Here is a 6,592-nt window from a genome sequence, read left to right as displayed (position 1 = left end):
ATTTAAAGTTAATTTTCAAAATTTCAAAATGTAAAATCTGCTTTTTTATCAGCCGAAGTATCTGAGGTGACGTTACCGTACTTAAATTTCTATTGAAAGCTTTGTAGTTAATATTGTTTTTAAACAAATTTTGAACGCAAAGAAAACATGAATTTTAGCCTTAGCCTTTCTTGCAAATCTATGTCGTGCTATAACCTTGCTTACTTTGGAATTTATATTTATGCAATATGGAAATATTTTGCGCTTTAAAGCGCAGAATGTGGCGTGCCTTCCGTGATGTACTTATTAAAGTGCAAAGTGTTAATTCTGTAATAGGAAACGAATTTCGTATCGATATTTGAAACATCGAGTCTTTTTATTACGATATTAATGGGTAGCCGATATTTTTTCAGCGATACTTTAAATGAGTACTATATCGATACTTTCAGTTCGATATCGTGTATCTACTTGTTATCACATAGTGTTTAGCGTTTTGGCCCTTAAAATTAAAAAAAAAATAAATAAATAAAATCATGTGGAGCTAAATTATAACTACATACTCAAAAATGCGAATATGTGGTAGATTTCAGACCTTTTGTGGTAGATGTAGTGGATGGTCCAAAAATTGGTAGATCTACCACAATGTGGTAGAAGTCCGATCACTGCAAATGGCACTTAATTTTTCAATTTGGCACAAAGTGCCAAAATGGCACTTTTGTAAAAAAAAATAACATTTCAATTCAGTTTTGTGAAATCCATTGCGTGCACTTCTTTTTTTCAACTAAAATTTTCTAATTTGTAAAGGCTATTCAACTGGTTTATCTTATTTTATCATTGCACTTCTGTTTTGAAAATGTGGCTTTATTTTATTGCCAAATGTGAATGATTAAAAGGCCAAAAAAAATGACACCTTTCTTGGCACTTTTATTTTTCTATTTGGCACATTTTGGCACTTTTTTTTTACTTTATATGGCAACGCATAACTAAGGATGGGTGGGGTTTAGTAGCGCTCACAACTGTTTCGGGCTATTCCGTTCAAAGGGGTGGTCCGATCCAAAAAAAATTCCACACACTTGTAGTCAAGGGTCTACGCATTATTTTAACACTCACTTTTGTGAATTTTGGTCACTAATTTATTTACAAATTGGGTTTGAAATATGCCCTTTTTGTAAAATTCGGAAATTAGCGTACATTTATCACTCCTATTTTCCTTAAAGCAGCCACTTAACCAATACATTTTTGTATTCCCCTTCACTTTACACTTTACTCGATTAGTTATAACTTGCTTTACGACTTTAATATTAACCAATTAATCACAATTCATTAAATAAAAACACCTTCAAAATCACGCGTCTGACTTTGGTTGCATATGCAAGTTAAATGGCGGAGTTCAGTTGTCAAACTCCAAAATATGCAAAAGAATGAGAGACAAAAGAAGACAGGATATAACCCAGTAAGCATTAAAACTATACAAAGCTGTTCTCTGAAAAGGTGTTCAGCTCCTTTTCTTCGCAAAACAGAAAGGAGAATTCTACTGCCTGAGGGTTATGATCCCTAAGTGCGGCCGAAAGCCGCCTACGCAGAAAGGTGTTCTCTGCAAAAGGTGTTCAGCCCCCCTTCTTTGGCAACACAGAAAGGAGAATTCTACTGCCTGAGGGTTATAATCCCTAAGTCCCCTTTCAGACACGTCAAGTCTTGAAAGCATTTTTTTTCGCATTCTCTTTTGTGTTTTCTATTTGCTTCCACATGCGTCAACTTTAATTGAATTCAAGTCCTTGGTTCTTAAATGGGAAGCAACGAAAAGATCAAAAGAGACAAGAAACTTGAAACGAATTGACGGTACGGAGGTATCTGTACTCTTCCCCTCTCTTCCCACCTCCTTCGCCAACGAACGAGCAGACTTGAAAGCAAGACTTGACGTCTCTGAAAGGGGACTACGTGCGGCCGAAGGCCGCCTACGCAGAAAGGTGTTATCTGTAAAAGGTGTTCAGCCCCCTTCTTTGGCAACACAGAAAGAAGAATTCTACTGCCTGAGGATTATAACCCCTAAGTGCGGCCGAAGGCTGCCTACGCAAAAAGGAGTTCTACGCAAAAATACATTTGTTAAAAAGAACATTTTTTTTATGAAAACTTGTTTTTTCTACTTTTAATTAACTTTTTTATTCTTTATTCAAATCGCCCGATATCTAATTTGGCATAATTTCTTTTATCAAAAAATCCCACGGTTTCTGTTAGTTGGGTCCTATTCCACTTCAAACTGCTCAGTTTGCCTAAGAAAATTCCGTTTTTCCCCCTTATTCAAACGGTTGCCTAGGGGCCTGCGGGAGGAGCCCAAGGGGGGCCTTCGCCTTTTTAGAAAGCGGGGACTGTCCTCTTTCTAGTGAGGGGAGTTTGAGGGGCCCGCCCCTTCCCCCTCCGCGCCCCACCCCAAAAACGATGTGAGCGCTACTAAACATTTCCCCTAAGGATAGTTGGCAGCCCTGATTGGAAGATTTCGCTGTGTTTTGGGGCAACAACTTGTCTGCAGTAAAAAGGCATATAATTTGTGTTTCAAAAGTGTGTGAAAACCAATCAATTAACTTATATGATCTCGGTTCCGATATTAAATAACCAATAATTGTTTATACCCGCATTTTGGCACATTGGCTCGTTGAATGTGCCATCTAACAAATAGTGTCGTCGTTCTCCTTAGCTGCTTTTAAATGATGTCATCACAAATTGCTAGCGGAGGCATGAATACAGTGTAAGAAAATTCTTTTCCTATAATTGTTTCCTTATAGAAGGTTGGTTTCTTTTCCACCTTAGATATTCCGAATTCGTTCAAAATATGTTCCTCCGGGGTTTTTGGACATGGACTGTTTCTTCAATTTAATAGTGTTCTCTTTATTTTTGTGGAAACGAAACATGTTTTGCAAGTTATGGATCATTTCTAAAGGGTGAACACACCAAAACTGCGACACTTAGAAATTACTACCAGAAACAAACTAGAAGGCTTTGCAATTATTTTTTTTTTGTATTATATAACTTGGAAGTTTAGATGTTATTAAAATGTTAAAATATTAGTTATTATTTGCTCCATATGCAAGTGATTGGTATTTTCATCGCACACGCGCCATCATGTTCTGCACGACTGCATCATCGACATTAGGCGATGCGCACAACTACTTTGTTTTGCACTCTTCAATAATTTTCACTCTTTCACCTGTTTTCTTCAAGATTCCTTTGACAATTGACCAATATTCCCCAATAGGACGTGGCTCTGGGCTATTGGGTGGATTGCAGTTGTGAGGTACAAAATTGATGTTGCATTATACCACGGCAATGTGTCCTTGGCATAGTGGCAGGTTGCCATGTCTGCCTAGAACGATGGCCTACTCCTTATCTGTTGATAAATGACAGAAGACGCCTTTTGAGGCACTCATCCCGATAAACTTGATCATTCATTGTCCCGGATGGGAAAAAGTGCAGCTCTTACGGCCGCAGGAACAAATAGCTTGCCAAACCATGTGGTTTTTGGAAATTTGGACTTCATTTTCAGCTTACAACTTTCAGGGGCATCTTGACGACTTGCAGCAGTATAAAAATCTTGACCTGCAATATATTTTGAATTCTTATAGCAGTAGGTTTCGCAGTCCATAACAATGCAGTTGTATTTTTTAATTTAGAATTCATACAACTTCCGAATGCGGGATTTCGCTGTAACATTCTACTTTGCGCCTCTGTCTGGCGCTGTTTGAGCTGTATAACATCTCAATGAAGCTTTCCGCTTTACCTTTTATACGAAAAACTGCATTCTCCGTACGGATTTTGCAACATAACGCGACAAAATCTTCGGATCTCGCGAAAACGCACTGAGGACCTTCCGAGCACTGTTTTTATCACTTTGACCATGCTAACCCCCGCTCCCTGGTTTTCTCGTAAATGTCAGGCCTTATTTGTACCGATTAAAACCCTGCAAACTGTCGAATAGTGCACTCTTTAATTTTTTAGCAATTTTACGTGTACTTATGGCCGGATCATTTATAAACTCGTGCAAAATGTTTTGTCTCGTTTCTAGCTCGGTTGCCATTTTTAACTCAACTAGGAATCAAATTCAAATGAAATTTCTTCTACGTTCATCTAAGGTCAACTTATGGTATTTGAATTTCAAAATATTGAAATCGTTTTGGGTAAGTTATAAGCTTCCCAAAGTGTCGCAGTTTTGGTGTGTTCACCCTTTACACTCTTTCTTCAAATATTTCTCGTATTCCAGCTGTGCGCAGGCGTTTAGTTTTTCGCATCGTGTTTTTACATACTCGTAATTTAAATTTTTTAATAAAATCAATTGGTGGTAGTTCATGATTGTGTGTGGATTAATATCACAACACTGAGGAATTGGCAATAACCTTTTTCATCTATTAAAAAACAACACTTACGGGGCAATGTATATTGTAAGAACAAGATTTTTCTTTGAATCGACATACTTTAAGCATTGTTGACGCTATTTCCATTTGAATGAGGAAATAGCGTCAATGACTTTATTTCCAAATTTTTGTTGACTTTATTTCGCTTTTGAAAAGGTTATAATGTCAACTGACTTTATTTCGCACCAGGGTGGGAAATAAAGTCAATTGACCTTATTTCCATTGACCTTATTACCTGTCACCAAACGGAACTATACTGAACATATTTTCATGTTGTTTCGTGACTTTTTTTGTACCATCGTTTTACTTATCTTTATTCTTAATTATTTTTAGACACTGAAGAATATTTATAAAGGACTACACGTTTTCCCCTTTTTTTAACAGGATTTCTGGCAATGCTGCGAGTAATAAAAATATTCATGGCACCGTCTCTGAGCAACTTAAGAAGAACTTCGCCAAATCACGTTGGAAAGTGAGTATAAGTATATCATTTTAAGTAAAATAAGTAAAGAAGTCTAAGTTTGGGCGATGCCGAATGCTAAATACCCGGCGCACAGTGCCGCCTAATTGGGCAAAAATCTAAAAATTCGTTGTCTGCAATGTGAAGGTTTGGTACTTTTGTAAAAGTAATTTATCCACTAAACAGAATTAAGCAGAAATTTCGCTATTAAGTAAGTTATATACCGCCAGGAAGCCACTAAAGTTACGAATATTAAATTAAATATTAAAATTTAACCAAAATAGGAAATACAAAGCTTCACAAGCACGAACAATTTTACAAAATGGCAATACCGCTTAACAATATTTGTATATTTGTCACTGCTTTTTTATGGTTCGAAAATAAAAAATGAAAGCTAACAAATACTAGCACGCTCCTTTGCACGCTCTGCCACTTCTCCTTCTTTATTGGCGCTGTAACCAATTTTGGCCGAGTCCAAAGCAGCCCGCCAGTCACTTCTCTTCTGCGCCAACTGACGCCAATTGGAAATGCCAAGTGAAGCCAAGTCCGTCTCCACCTGGTCTTTCCGGCGCAGAGGAGGCCTTCCTCTTCTCCTGTTACCAACATCGCGGCCCGCGTTGAATACTTTCAAAACAGGAGCGTTTCTGTCCTTTGGAACGACATGGCCAGCGGAATTTTAATTCGCTGCACTATGTCTATATCGTTGTAAAGCTCATACAGCTCATCGTTAAATCGTCTGCTGTATTCGCCATCGCCAACGGGTAAAGGTCCGTAAATCTTTCGCAGAATCTTTTTCTCGCAATGTCCAACATCCGCTCATCAGATGTTTTCATTGCCATTCCTCCGAGCCATACAGGCATGATGAGTGACTTATAGAGTGTGATCTTTGTACGACGAGAGAGGACTTTACTTCTCAATTGCCTACTCAGTCCAAATAAGCACTTGTTAGCAAGTGTGATTCTCCGTTGGATTTCTGACATTATTATTGCTGTTAATTCTGGTTCGCAAATAAACGAAATCAAACTTGTAACTGTCAACAGTGACGTGGGTGCCAAGACGCGTATGCTGCGACTGTTTGTGTGGCAACAGGATTAACTTCGTTAACCACGGAATGATTCGTTTAGTTCAAAACTAATTTTGCATTGCTTCAAAAATAGAGGTCGAAAGTGTGTTGACACTCGAGAGGGAACATTAAAATCTACCTCAGCGAGAAGGGCCGGGCTATTAATCAAGCCTGTCATTAATTTTACCATAAATATTATACCTAGCATTTCTCTACGACTTGCGTGTGTAGGCAAATTTATGAGCTTTAGACGACTAGTGAAAGGGGGGGGAGATTGTAGTCTGAATCCCAGTTAAAATCGCGCAACGCAAAAAGCAAGAATTGTTTTTGAATTGATTCAATCCTTTCTGAATGAACTTGGTAGCGGGGATTCCCAACAATAGACCCGTATTCTAGTATAGGTCTAACTAAAGTGGTAAAAAGAGCTTTTGTAACTTAAGGATCTTTGAACTCTTTTGACCATCGCTTTACAAATGCAGAAACACCTTTGGGTTTATTGGCTGTAACATTAATATCATGGTTGAAATTGAGTTTGGAATCCATTGTGATACCAACAGCGACAAAATTGGATACGTATGCGAAAAATAGACCCGCTATTTGGCGCTGCACAGTGGTCAATAAATGGGATTTAATGTTCATAATTCACTGGAGCCTTCATGTCTCAACCGATTTGATTAATTATTTTTT

The 6,592-nt window shown here is 37.9% G+C and overlaps 1 protein-coding gene across 1 annotated transcript in view; it reads left to right on the top strand.

The window, feature by feature from the left end:
• Positions 1 to 4,726: 4,726 nt before the first annotated feature.
• Positions 4,727 to 6,592, top strand: part of LOC118751383 — a 47,640-nt gene continuing 45,774 nt past the window's right edge. Inside the window, exon 1 of the mRNA XM_036486205.1 lies at positions 4,727 to 4,854. The gene's annotated coding sequence lies outside the window, so the exon portion shown is untranslated. The remainder of the gene's footprint in view (positions 4,855 to 6,592) is intronic.

The sequence above is a fragment of the Rhagoletis pomonella genome, unplaced genomic scaffold (genome assembly GCF_013731165.1).
Source record: "Rhagoletis pomonella isolate Grant_MI unplaced genomic scaffold, Rhpom_1.0 Rhpom_scaffold_00665, whole genome shotgun sequence".
Taxonomy (NCBI): Eukaryota; Metazoa; Arthropoda; class Insecta; order Diptera; family Tephritidae; genus Rhagoletis; species Rhagoletis pomonella.
Note: the sequence above shows the minus strand (reverse complement) of the source record. Positions and strands in the feature narration are given on the sequence as shown.